Below are 15,477 nucleotides of genomic sequence, written 5' to 3'. Positions count from 1 at the left end.
TCCTAAAGTTCACCTTACCCACCCTTGTTAGGGAATTCAATATAAAAACATTGACAAAATTTATATTTAATTATGTTCTGACGAAAGATATAATTATTCCACTTTTCTTATCTATTAAAAATAGAAGAATAGCACCTTAAGAATTAATTTAGAGTATAAACTTGTTATTTACGAACTTGAAATTACGTTAAACTCAACATTGAAAATCATACGAAGAAACTTGGATACATTTCGTAATGAATAAACATCAATTGTTAACAAAAAAAGTCGCGCGCGCGCGAGGCGGCAATTGTTTTACAACCTTACCAAGAACAAGTTAAAAACCTTTTGCAAGAGATAGTGTTAATTATAACAGAATTTTAAGTAGGGCACATTAGCAGCAGAAACTCACATTACGACTTTTTTCTGTCTCCCTTTATACTATCCCTTTATACTATCTCACTCTAACTTATACTGTCTCAATCTGTAACCTGAATTAAGATTATAGAGCGAGATAGTGTAAGTTAGAACGAGATAGTATACAGGGAGATAATATAGGTTATTATACCTTTTTCTCTCGCACCCGAAAAGAATAATTTTGCTAAAGTATTTAAAAATAGCTATATCTATAAAATAATTTTGCTGTAAATATCAAAATAATCACAAGAATCTCAAGCATAATGAGTAATGCTGTAAAAAATTTCGATTTTTTTTACACAGAAAAAGACTAATCAACCTAATATATTCGTATACAAGTAAAAATCTTGCTTCAAAGATTTTAATTTTGATTTGATTGAATTTATGTTGATTATTTCCCACATAGCAATACCTTCAAGAAACGTCTTCAAAACGTCCAGAGAAAATTTCTATGTCCTAAAAACGTTCCTAGGACGTCTCGCAAATAATGTGAGTTTGCATTTAATTCAAAACTTGCTCATTCAAACTCTTGCGTTAATACAAATTCAATAAACCAAGACTAAAATCTTGGAAGCGCGATTACAATATTTATGCTTACATATGTGAGTATATTATGATTGATTTAAGAATAATCTTTTTTCTGTGTGTGGCAACTCCCCCCCCCCCTCAAGTTTAAACATTCTACATAAATAATCATTTGATAATTCAACGAAATTATTTTCTGTGTCAAGCTGAATTTTTGGATACTTCAGCAAAACCTCCTTTTCGTATAGGATTCTGATAAAACCGTAGCCAGAGACTCTGTAATGTAGTCTTCAGTCTCCACTATCGCGATCAAATACAATACGAAAAACAGGTATAAATACAACGAGGGACTCTTTGAATTAATTTAATAGATAAGAATTAACGAAGGAAAAAACATCGGTGTAAGCTCGCAATACAATGTGTTTTTCCAAAGGATAGCAAGTCCGCGTGGAACGACCACAATTGTAGTCTGCGACCGCATCGCTCGCGTGCATTCGGAATGCAGGTCGGTGCAATTGCGCGGCTCGTGTTGCGTGTTCTGTCCCGTTCAATGTATTGTCCGAACAATATAGCACGTCAGCTTTTGTCCGCGCTGTCTGTTTCATTCGCCGTTAATAAAATACCTTTCGAATGTGCCCCGGGAAGGAACGTCTCCTTCGCCGTTCGCTGTTGGTGAAACGCCCGCTCGCAAAGAACACGTGTATATTCAAGCTGCAGCAAACATTCGATGTTTGCATCGTCGCACTGAATGAAAAGCGGGATGACTCGAGATATGCTGGTGTCGAAGCTGATTACGGGACGTGCCAGAGAAACATTGCAATGTGTAAAAGGTGAAAAGAAAGAGACGAGAATGGACGAAAACCAATTTGACTCTGACTTGGCAAGTGCTAAAGAATAGAATAATGAAATAAATATCGAAGAGCGTACTTTCGCATCGTTCATGGTATTGTACGTATTGTACAGTATTGTACGCAGTACAATAGATGTGTCAGCCAATAGGGAGAGATCGAATTATTTCTCATCACAAACAGAAGGCGGAAAAGGGCGGCATTGACATTTTTGTAGGAAATGCGAAGAACGAAACGCATGAAACAAATGGCATCCACGTGCAGATTTCCCACACACTTTTTCTTCCTTTATGAGATTTTCAATAAGTTCTCCCTCTTCCTCAGTTCTGTAATATATACATATTTCTGTAATATAAAACATTTTATTAAATAATATCACGTAAAGCAATCATCATTCTATCAGAGATAATTATAATTACATAATCATAAACTTCTGATTCAAATATAACTGATACCTTTCCGGCGAATATTCAATATTAATTCCAACAGATAACGAACGCGTCAATTCCGACTATTTACAATCAACTATCGACTTTAACGAATCGATGTTCGATTATTCAGCCGCCTTCAAACCTGCCTTACCACAGTAATATTGCGAATTTTGCCGAACGAAACTAACTGATTTCCCACGGGATAAATCCCAAGCAAAGCTGCCATTGCCTTGCTAGAAATGCGACGTAAATTTATCGTAAGGGCTTAGATTGCTATTTCACACGAATGCATTCCAGATCCTTTACTTTGGTCTTTTAGATTTTAAAATATTTTGTGTAGTATTACTTCTACTATTTTTTCTTATTAGTATTCCTTTTTTTACTAGTCAAAAGGTATCGTTTTATTACCGTGATTCGTTGGTTATATAAATTGATCATATAATAAAAAAATACACATTTTAATATTTATAAAGTGCAAATTTAGAAACAGATAAATCATGATGATTAATGTTACAAATGATGTTACAAATGCTACAGAATGATGGTTCGTTATATGTTCAAAATTTTGTACCAGAGGCCTTGGTATTGATCGTAAATTGATGTATCGGTGTGTTTCAGTTCCTGTTACCAGAAGGGAATGTGCGTGTGAGACCCTTACGAATGTTACATAGCACTCCAAGCGAGATCGGTTTCATTGAAGGGTTGGCTAAAGAGACTGGGATCTTGTCGAGGGATTTGAGGTCCGGTGCCAGATTATTGAATATGCGGCATTTCTGAGAAACGAGTAGATCCGCGTGTAATAAAGTAGAACGATACATATTCGTGATGACGGTCGCTGAATCAGCAAATCTATTCAGCGTATGTGATTTCTTCTGTGGAACATTATTCCCATTGATCGAGGTAAATTATAATATATTTAATTTATGACCAAAAATTGCTTTTGTATAAAAATGTATTGAATCTTATATTCTATAGTATATATATATATATATATAATCCTTAATCCTCCACAATGCAGACTCTTTTAAGAAACAGTAATTTTTTTATAGTAAGAGAATTTTAAGAAAATGAATAAATAACTGGATTCGGTATGGCCTCCCCTAAAAAACTGAATAATGTTGAAATTATGTATGTTGTAAGGACACGTATTCAGATGTTTCTTTCGTTGCAAGAACGATCTATGTTGCAAAGTAATCGCGATTTGGTAAATAGGTATATACATTAGGAGAGATTTTATTTTTAAAATAGATTTTTCAATGTTTTATATCATTTTTCATTGATGTAATTTTTATTATCATTTTTCATTGCAAAATTAACACTTGTGGTGATATATCAGATAGGATAGAAAATCCAATTACTGTGTCCCAAATACTGGCAATCTGATTTTAAATATATAAATTATGAATATATAAATTATATTATACGTAATTGTATTTAATTTTACTTAAATTTTGAAGTACCTACTTATAAGTAAAATTAAATACAATTACTCATAATATAATTTATATATTCAACAAAAGCATTTAAAATTAGATTGCTAGTATTCGGGACGCTGTCATTAATTAAGTATTTTACTTTATACATTCGTGATATACTACTCGAAATTGAAGAAGAGAAACTTCTCTAGAGAGACTTAAATTAGAGAAACGCAAAAGATGTTCATTTTCAATGTCAATGATCAAAGGAAAACCATGTACTGTGCTTTAAATGGCAAATTGGTAGCGAGAAATATCATATACATTATTGTATTGGTTGTACTGTATAATATTTTTATTTTAAAATCATTGTACTCATTTTAATTAATATAAAAGGAATTTACTAATTACTCCATTATAATTGTATTATTATTTTCTTCTTTGTTTTTACTTATAAAAATCTTCATTTCCGAATAATTTAATTTTTTGAAGCAAATATTATAATATTTTTTTAATAAATACATATCCTTAAGTATTGTAGCGTAAACAAATTTCTTTTCATTCATTCATATAAATTATGAATTTTTAATCGATATTACATTTTTTCAAAACCCTTATTCACATTTAAATTTATAAAAAAGAAATAAAATACAATCCGGCTTCTATTATATTATAGTAAAAATTTGTTGTTAAAGGTTTTCCAAGTGTACACGAATTTTTTTTAGACTTTTATATAGTCTGAAACAATGAAAAAATTTACTACGGACCTCAATAACCTGGGTTGCAGACTATAATTGAAAATTTTACATTGCCGGTGAAAAGGCAAGTTAATTCTCTGTTTGCAATCATATTTTTAACTCTGTCCGTCTTTTTTGTTCAACCCAAGTTTTTTTTAATGTTCCAAATTTTCAAAAAATGTGGAAAAATTTTAAATTATATTTCAACATTTTTATTATATTAACCAAATAATTTTCTTGTTATTAAATAGTGAAACCAGAATCTTCCATCTTCTATTTCGAGAAAATTTAAGAATGAAATTTTGCTTGTGTCAAATAGACCCAGACAGCAGACGGAGGATTAATTATTTATTTATCTTTTAATTCACATATCGTAATATCGTATAATCGTATAACTTGTACGCCATTGACTCAATACCTATTATACTCACTAGACATTCGAGATTCGATGCGGACTTAGATACGTGAGGAATTACGGAGCTCGCAACTGTTTGAGAATTCATGGCACTGTCCCGTACCGGTAAAGTATCCAGATCATTCGATCGCCAACGGCGAATTCCTAAGAATTCCTTATATCTCTGAAATAACTGGTGTACGTGCCCGAGAGGCGGAAGCGACTTCAATTTCTGTCCTCCGGGGAGTGAAATCCAGGACGCGGAAAAATTTGCACGCCACGAAGGGTAGCGGTTTCACTATCGTGAGTGCGAACGCAAGCCGTCTCTGCTCGTTGGACATATAGTCGATATTTCCGCGGAGCATATTTAAGCATGACATTTAATATAGTAACACTGAACATCGTTACTCGACTGACCTTTCTCCAAGCCACAAACGCCTGTACGCGCGTTTGATTTTCTGCACAGGATGCACGGGTGCACGCGTATTATCGAGTAAGCTTCCGCTATTTGCGAAAGGTCAGCCAGAAGGGGTCGTGCCCAAGATTCTCGAGGGTGAATACGTGAGGGCTTGGCCGAATATTGTTGAATTATCGGATGCATCGTCCTCGCGTTTAGGATATTCAAATGTTAGTTAGTACGGAACAAATAATGATAGTATTTAACGTGCAGATAGATAAAATGGGCAGAAAAATATATAATACATAGTTGGTTAATCGGATTTTAAAGGGATCCTAAAATCGTCTGTTTTACTGATTCAATAACACTAACACACATATGATTTGCGTGCTATTGATACATCGCTATGGCTGCGTTCGCTTTATCGCTCATAGCGCTTGTGAGTATCAATTGTCCTTGTTTAATATTTACTAAACAACAAGGATGAAACGACGCTTAAAGTGTTATGAACGCCAAAGCAAACACAGCCTATATGCTTTATTACATCAATGTCGCACATATACACACATACATAAATTTTCGTGATACGATATCGTTTTAACCCCTTCAGATCTGATTTTATTGGAACCATGTTAAACAAATGTTTCCAAATTCAATTTAAGGGCACTAATAAGCAATTCATATTAAATAATTATAACAAAATTTTGATTATTTTTCTGACATTATTACTTGTACATCTGATCTCAGATGATAAATTAAATAAATTTAATTATTTATTATTACGGATAAATATCTTTTAATTTATATATATTAAGACAAATAATAATAATCTTCTCATTATTGTAATACAATACAAAATATAATAAAAAAACCGACCAAAGACGATTTATTTATTGCATTACACAGAATCTGAAGGAGTTAATTAGATGTCTAAGTCTAATTTCAAGAACTTTACGTTGTTTCTTCATGTAATCTACTTGTTTGCAGCCTCTAATTCTCTATAAGTACAGGTTACAGAGCTGTTTTGTATCAAGCAAATGTTGTTAACGGCTTTAGACGCCATTTTGGTCTAAACCCTTAGAGGTTCCGTGCAATCAAAAGAGATATCGAGTGGCGTTCACTCTGTTTTTTCACGCACGGGATATTCCCTGCGCGTGCGATCGGGCTTCTCTCTCTCTTTTTCTTTTTCTTTCCTCACATTGTTTACCTAAGCCCATTCTAGCAGTTTCATCCAATTTCACAAGCGTAGTGAAGAAGCAAAGTATCGTACGAAGGCGAAAACACCCTATACGTAAGTTGTTCGTGATCTCATCGCGGTCAGCGAGGTATCCTCTCATAGGCGGATGGCATGTCTACTGGGTGTATTCCGTGTATTTTTTTTTTGCTAATGAGAAAAAATGCGTGACCGAAGGCGTGGCTGACGTGATACGTTTCTCTATTACGTAAAAGCTACGTGAAACGGTGCGCCTGTTCGGTCAGATAATCGTTTTGAAAAATATACATTACATGTGACATGTATATAAACATTTTACAGTCAAGATTTCTCACTTCTAGTAGAGCAGCTCTATCAATAATGATATTAAAGTCGTTAAAGAAGACAATAATCGGCGATCTTCCTCGTTCGAAGATGAACAGCGACGAATTGATGATCAACGAAGATGTTGGACGTTACTCACGTTATCTACAGTTTAAGTAAATCGGTATTAAATGAGTATGCAGTTGTTTTCCGATTTTTTCATTTCTTTTTATTCCTTTTCGCTTTTATTTTCTTTCCTTCGACGATACATTAGTTTTTGAAAGCATCGATCGACATTTCTATGCGCACTAAAAATAAGAGCATTTCTTTCTGACACTAAAAAAAATATCATGAATATTTCAAATTTATCGCACGTTAAAAAATCGCAATTTAAGAGTTGTAAGTTCAGTATTCTGCAAAATATATGAAAATTTAAAAATCACTTCGTAATCTGATAATCATGTATAAAAGCTTCGCGATAAAAAGATGCACCGTTGGAAAATTTGTGTCAAATATAACACATTTTACATGTCCCAAATGGTCCATTCAAATTTTTATGTTCATTTAACATAAGATAAAATACTAGAAAACATATGTTGTGTAAAAAAAATTATCACAAAAAAAGTAATGCTAACACAGTTTAAAAACAAACTGTGGAAGTATATATTTTTTAGTAATTAACATTTATGATATGTTAAATTAATGTATTTTATTTATATAACTCAGAATTTCCGTTTTAAAACACTATTTTTATGTTACTTGTTTATTCATAAATTGTGTCATTTTGACTAAGAAATGTTGAATATCAAAATACATAATATATAACATAATCACAATATATTAAATATTCGAATATGTTAAATTATTCATTACAAACGGTTAACAAGAACGTGAATGGACGTTTCCAACACAAATATACAACATTTTTTACCATGTTTTTACCATTACTGAAAAGCTATTGCTTCTCTTAATTAAAGTTTTGAAAAAAAGAGATTTTTTTGTGTACACACATGTGGATATTATTTTTATCAAGATCATTATATCTATATTTAAATCGATGGATATATTTAAAAGAAAAACTTACGTCTGGCTAATTTTTTTATATTCCAAGAAAACTTTGCGTTATTTTTAATTTGTGTTTTTAATCTATATTTTTTCTATTACAAATCATATTAGTCACAATGCAATTACTGATCCACGAGCAAAAATATTTCAGTAGTGTACAAAATGTTTTTTACAAATAATTTGTCCGTTGAAAGAAGCTGAAGATATTCTAGAAAAATTAATTAACTAAAATGGTAAAACTCGTTAAAAATCACAAAATCTGTTGTATTTTGTATTTACATTCAAAAATTAAGCATCAAATGAAAGAAAATAAAGTTAAAAATATAGAAATGAGATATAAAGATTCGTTCTAATTACATTAAATATTGCATATATTTTAAATTACCTACATTGAATTTTGCACGATCTTTTGTATGTTCGAATCCAAGAGCGATATTTATATGTTTCTATAATCACTGTACATGCAAACATATTACAAAATGAACTATTGACTAGCCGCTTTAAAACCGTTTCTTTCAATTTCGTTTTTATGAAAACCGCGAGATGATTATCGGCATGAAATTCCGATGCGCCGGAGTCAACGTGAAAGAATATCGGATATGCCGTTGCAGATTACATTTAGTCGTGATTCCTGCGTTTCATAACGGTGGATAATTACATCACCGACTGTCAATAATTGGTCGGTGATCCGTGCGCGAGATGTAAAGTAATGACTCCTATATTGCCTGGCATTGCCGCGCGATATCCATATGTCAAATTGTGATGTGCCCTTCTGTACGCGCGTACACGTACAGTATAACTCGTATGTTTATTGTCGATCTGTTTGTCTGGGAGTTAGGTGCAATGAACTGTTGATAACTGAGAGTTATTAACACGCACGATCCGACGAATATACGCTCCGGATAAATTTAATCGGTGTGGCTTATCGGCAAACGAACATCGTCAAATACTATTGTTGAAAATAATACAAAAAATAAAAAAAATAAATAAAACCAAAAAGTTGACAATTCGAAACTTCGAAAAACATTGCCATTTGCTCGAGAAATCGATTTTCGCTCAGAAAATCCTTTGGAAAATTAATAGTAATTTATTATAAATTACTATATAAATTAAACTATTAATTTACGGTGTAATATAAATTTACAAAATATTTTTTTTAATAGACAAATATACATATATATATTATTTTTTCTGATTGAGTTTAATTAGACATCGCTTGACCTAATACTTTTCCAAACTGTTAGTTATTAATATGAATACCAGTGGAAATTCATGCACGGTCAGTTAATCCCGAAAAAAATTTCATTATCGTGCATCTCGCGCTTGGCCCAAAATTGTGAAATACATTACGCGGATTACCGCGCAACCTCGTAATCGTGTTAATAATTTGCGGTGCGTTCACTAATGATCGTCGTCTCGTATTGACGCTGGTTAGCGAGAGACGGGAAAAGGCACTGAGAGAAAACGATCAGAGGAAAAAAAAGAACAATATCATAGTTGCAATTAATACCGCGAATTCACCAACGAGAAATACAAAGCACGCGCCGTGCTAGATTTTTCCGACGAAAATTATCGCGACGGAACGGCGCGAAGCGGCTGGCTCGATTCACGCCGTTTACAACCGCCAGTTAAAATTAGCCTTGCAACAAGTTATATTGGTACATGCCGTTTACCCGCGATACCCGTACCCACCAAATTCCGAATTCCGGTTGGAAGCGGCGAATCACGCGCCTGAAATTGTAATGTTCGTGATAGTCTGCGTAACGCTACATACCGTAATAATTCCATCTCGTATAGATTTCCCGGCTTGGCTAATTATTATTTCCCCGCGGGTTGGAGTATCGCATCGATGAGCCTCCCCTTTTGCAAATTTCAATTTCGATATATGTATACACTCGCACAGAAAATGTATAGACGAATGCAACGTATCTGGAGATGTTTATGGTAATGGTGAATACGAAAACGGATTATTTTACGAGGCTATGGTTAATATCATAAACAAGCGCTACATCATCATACACACAATTTGTTGAGCTGTAACTAATATAGGAAGGTAGAATTCATTGCATCGCGTTTCTCAATTTAACTTGAAAAACAATGTTCTTCAATCTTTCTCTCTCTCTCTCTCTCTCTCTCTCTCTCTCTCTCTCTCTCTCTCGCACACATTTTGCACAAGGATTGAGCGTTTTGCACGGCCGATTACGCGCGGCGTATCGACACAGCGTGTACTTCGATAATAAATAATAACGATCTGGAAAATTTTTGTTGCAGTGGTCGACTGCACGATGGAACCAAAAAACAAAATAGAAGAGGCCAGCAGGAGAACGCTGGCCTTTTCTCCCACACCTTTTTTTTTTTGCAATGTTTTCGCCGCACCGGCTGCAATATTTATTCGCGTTGCACACGGCGCGCGCTGCCGATTTGCATCAGTTTGGGAAGTGAACGAATAATTATTTTAGCAACAGCAACACCGGCGTTGTCGGCGACACCGGCGGCGTGCGCAATAGTACTATTGACGGGGGTGGTTTAATCAGCCTTCCATTGTAATGTTGACAACTATAACGGAAATGCTGAATAGAAGATTAGACTCGAACTAATGGATTCTATAGAGGGGATTTGGCTCGAAATAGGAAATGGGCGGAGTGATTCTAGTCGAGCGAGCGATCTAAGGCTAAACAGACTTGAATTTCACGTTTGATTCTAACGGCCCGTTCAATGGCGCAATCTCGACGTATCGTACCTGGCAATGTTCGTTGCAAGGAGCCGTGAAATATAAATAACTACAGATGTTCCTCCTAAAAAGAATCCTATAAATATGCAAGTTTTACGGTGGATGTATTAAGAAATAAATAAAATGTGATTCAACGTCATCCAAATTGATTTATAATAAAATGGAATTACTGTAACTCCATTACGAAATAAGTGAAATATTTCGGTATCTCTAATAGCAAACATTGATTCACTTTTCATTTCTCGCTCTAATTATATTTATCAATATCAATTCTGTACGAATGTATGTCGAGTATAATTTTTGCAGCCAACAGTTCGTTTTCATGGCGCCAACAATGGGGTTCTTCAATTTTTTTTTTGCGTTAGTCTTCATTACTCGCAAACAAGATTGGCACGCAACGCGCGATTAAGACCGATGACATAACTTACGAACAAAATATAGCAACAACAAATTTTCCGATAGGCAAATATTTGTCGATGGTGTAAGTAATAATACCCGGCAGTGAAAAGTAAACGTTTGCACGTGGGAGAAAAGAGGACGTCGTTGATACGGTAAACAACGACGTACAATATATTATTACTTGCCACGGCAGTATTCGAGGTACAACGATAACACTTGATATTCATAAAACCAACCATCGAGCTAGCACGCTTGCTGTCTAACACGGAAGCGCTGAGACAAGCCTGCACTTCTGTATATCTCAATAATGCTTACGTAAGGTGTAAGGCTTTGCGTTTTATTTTATCCGGTTCTGAGTCAAAGAGTATGGCGACCGCGGTGGCACAGCTCTGATACCGGAAGTGAAAAGTTGTAATGCGAAAATGTGACGAATGATTAGAGCGAAAGTAATCTTAAAAAAATAATTCAGAAAATGAAATAAATGTGTGACCACAAATTGTTTGAAATTTATTTAAAATACTTTTTTAAAGATATATTTCCAATTCGTTTTTCGCTATTATTTCTTTATAATTACATTGTATTAAATGATTAACGAAAATGTTGACTGAAATAAATTTCATTTGAAACAATGTTTTACTTTAATCCCGTGCTTATAACATTTTACGCTCCAACACGGCGGAACAATTTTACGTGACATTATGTGGCTTTATGTTAATTTTAATTAATAATTCGGCGTCACGGGTATTTATTGGCGCGCAAAATGCGATTTGAGGTAATAGCACAGCAACAGCATAAGGAAATAGTAACATGGTAAATTTCAGCGTAATATTTTAAAGTAATTACATCGGTATATCTTCTCGTAATTTCATCGTCCAGAAATCGATGACCTACGGTTCGATGGCTAAAATAAAGACGATTTTGCGAGGAATATAACGTGCTATTACGTTTACTAGGGTCACAGGGAACCTCACCGGCCGTAAAAGTATTTTTACTGCGACATTACAGACTTGGTTCAGCTATCTTCCTCTGCTCTTGGCCGCTCTGCGTCGCGGAAATCGCTTTTCAAATCGCTGTTTACGTAACCGTAAAAGGACAGTGGCGGATCGAGGGCACAAAGGAGTGCGATGACACGGAACGAAGAAAGCGACCATCGCAGGAAAAGTACGGTGACGAAGGGTAAAGAAACGACAGAGGATTAGCATAGATATTGAAGCTGGAAAACATTTTTAACTTTGTGACCATATTTAGAAGAGTTACCATCTATTAGCTTCACGATATTTGCCGTTAATCGTATGATGATATTTATCTCGTGAATGTTTCAATGACTTATATAATTTATCAAATAAAAATAGATTTGCAATTCTCTTCTATACAAAGTTAGTATTAGATGGATAATTAAAATTTTAATCCTTTATGGAGCAACGATTGTTTAAGATCGTCACTCCCTTTTATTTTAAAGTGCTCCCTGGATTTTTATGAAAGTACCCTGTGGGGTAATTTGATAATGTTTTATTCAAATTGAGATAAAAGTAAAAAATTCAAAATGGTAGATTCAATATAGCAGATGGAATTTCAAAAAAATAATTTGATAAAATTTGGTTTTAGGAACTTTTTAATTGCGAAATGTATGTAACACCAAGTTTGACTTTATTTGAAGATCATCAGTGTTACGTAAACAGTTAGTATTGCTTCCCAAACTAACTTCCAAACTTTGATTATAAGCCCTCTGACACTAGATCCTTCCCTTCATGGAGCTTACCACACTTTTGAAATTCGATATTTTCAGACTACATTCAAACTGAGAGGTACCAAGAATCTCCTAAAACATAGTTTCACGATATTCAGATTGTTTTTTTTTTCCATTTGAATTTTAGAATTTTGTGGTCAAAATCGATTTTAGTGATCTCAAAAATCTTTAAAAAGCAAACGATTTTTTAATTATTTCTGTTATTTTGTCAAGAAATCCTCAAATATCAAAATTGCAAGGATAAAAATAACTCTTTAATAAAATGGAAAAGATATGCATGCGTGGTGGAAAATAAAAAATATGATACGAAAAATAATTCTAGAGACATTCTCTTAAAAATATAATTAAAAACTATAAATATGAAACAATGAAAAAAAAAATGCCAAAAGAATTTAATCAAATCAAAAAAATGCTTACAACTTCAAAGTAATATCATTGTAGTTTTATCGCATTTGTAATTCGTATGCATCGGCGATAGATCGGTAAATGTTCTTTCTCGTTTCGAATATAAATCAAATTTAAGTAAAAAGATAATGGATCTTCGAGTAGAACGTTCTTTCTGAATTTTCGCAAGATTCCCGGCTACGCGATTGAATTCCGTCGAGTGCGCTTGAAGGTTGACCATCACTGACGGCGAATTAGCATGGTCTCCATTATTTAAATCCAGTGGATATAAAAGAGGGATCAAGGCTAAGTCGCACTCCGAGATATTGGTTGCCGAAGCCTGCCAGCCAGACTTCCGTGCATTCTTATGTGAATAGAAAAAAAAGGAATGACAAAGGAAAAGGAATCAAAGGAAGAGACATAAACGTGGCACACGATAGACAGGAAAGAAGAGATCGACGTGAAAAATCTATCTAATAAAATTTCAGCAATGTCGGCGCAAAGGCCGGCGCATTCGGTTCTTATACAGTACTTCGTTCGATACTTCGTGCTCTTCGTTGGTGAAGAGTCGACGTACATGGAAGAATATCCAGAAGAGTAGAGTACGTATTATCACTATGGCTTTCCGCGCATAGATAGTTTACGATATCGTAAAAATTCTATCGTCGCGTCGTGCACTTACAGTACGTATTGAGTGTACAACACCTTTCTCGCAAAAGAGGACGGTTCCTGCATTCCTCTTCTGTCAGAACAAGAGCTTTATCATCATTTACATTCTAACACTCATCCCCCGTATAAGATATCGTGACCGATCGATTTCTCAGCTTATGTAATAGACGATTTGAATTTACAATATTTCGCTACGAGTTTAGCTTTGTTCTCCTCCCTTTTCGTGCTATGTAAGCGCGTAATCTATTCGTACATCTGTGGATATACAATGTCCGCTGCAATATACGGAAATCGTTAGAGGGAAACATGACAGCTTCCGATCGCGAACTTTATACGCCGCGAGGCTTTACGCAACTTGTAAACGTATGCATGCGATCTGTTCTCTTTCTTTCTCTATTCCTTTCTTTCTCTTCATCTCTTTCTCGCAAATGGTAGTCGCATAAAGTAATTGTCCGATTCCCAACAAGAGAGTTGTTGCCATTTGATTTTATTTAACATCTTATTTACGTGATATATGAGCATCGTCGGTTTCAATTCTATCCCTCTTTGACAAATTCTCACTTTTTTTTAGGCATTGCGATATCGAGAAACGTAATCTCATTACGCACGTATCAATTTCCTGCCATGCATTCCTATCCCGTATAATACGAAATATTATCCGATTAAAAACTTCATCTGATTAAAACTTCCGGTTTTAAAGATTTTATTGACCCGAGGAAAGGAAAGAATGGATATATAATTGCAACATTAACACAAAAATAATCACTTGAAGTATTTTTATACCCTAGCGAAAAGATGTGAATTGTGTGTGGATATATTTTCTTTCTTCTTTAATAACTTTTTATTTCGTTCTCTAATAATTATACGAATTTTTAAAAATTCCGAAAAGCCACAATAAAAAAGCGTTCTATTAATTAATATCTTTATTTCTTTTTAATATTGGAATAATATAAGCTACTTAAAATGCTTATTCGATTTGTAATATTTGTTTAATATGTATCAACTTTTTTCTGCAAATTGTGAATAAATCCATGTCCATAATATTCTGAAATATTAACAAATCGGAAAACAATCAATAATATATTGTTAACAATACAGATTTTTAAAACTCCAAGTGATCCTTTACATAAAATAAAAAAAAAATAATTTCAGTTAAAAAGAGACCGATCGCACAGAGGTTTATTATCTTTATTCTTGTTTGTAAAGTTTAAATAAAATAAATTTACCGACATGTATTTGCAGAAAATGGTAATATGAGCGGCTGAAAATCACTGATCAAAAATAATATTTTTTAGAAATTGAAATGATAATAATAATTATTGTCATACAAAATGCATTAAATTTCTTTTGCAAAGGGCTACGGTTTCAAATAAATAAAAAATATCAGGCTTGGGAAGCAACATGTTACTTAACGCAATTACCTTGTAACGGAATTACTGTTATCATTTTTCTCAGTAATATCATCATTATTTTTTTGTACATTGTTATCATTACAGATTTATTATATTTTTACAGTGTAACGAATTCAGCTATTATTTTTATCTATCATTACTTAAATTCTGTATTATCTTTATATTTATTTATATATATTACATTATTGTTGGTGTTGAATAAAAATATTTTCTTTAAATAAAATTTGATAGTTGAAAAATATTTTGTGTTTTATTATTTTATATTTTAAGTTGCATTCCGATATGTATATAGTCACTGCTAATACTGAAAATTTGCATGTGAATATGTAAAGTGAAAGCTATATAAATAAATTTTTTTACTAGCAATATTGAATTGCATTCTTAATAATATTAATATTTAATAGAAATATT

The 15,477-nt window shown here is 33.4% G+C and overlaps 2 protein-coding genes across 10 annotated transcripts in view; one reads left to right on the top strand and one right to left on the bottom strand.

Annotated features, from left to right (window-relative positions):
- LOC147908252 (uncharacterized) overlaps positions 1-14,800 on the top strand; it is a 326,417-nt gene extending 311,617 nt beyond the window's left edge. Inside the window, exons 3-4 of the transcript XR_015546473.1 lie at positions 2,819-3,100; positions 4,787-14,800. The gene's annotated coding sequence lies outside the window, so the exon portion shown is untranslated. The remainder of the gene's footprint in view (positions 1-2,818; positions 3,101-4,786) is intronic.
- The window catches only part of Lar (tyrosine-protein phosphatase Lar), a 468,166-nt gene that overhangs the window by 323,251 nt on the left and 129,438 nt on the right, over positions 1-15,477 (bottom strand). The window lies entirely within an intron of this gene.

Source organism: Acromyrmex echinatior, chromosome 10, assembly GCF_024713525.1.
Source record: "Acromyrmex echinatior isolate Ae372 chromosome 10, ASM2471352v2, whole genome shotgun sequence".
In the NCBI taxonomy this organism is placed as follows: Eukaryota; Metazoa; Arthropoda; class Insecta; order Hymenoptera; family Formicidae; genus Acromyrmex; species Acromyrmex echinatior.
This window is presented reverse-complemented; position numbering and strand designations above follow the sequence as displayed.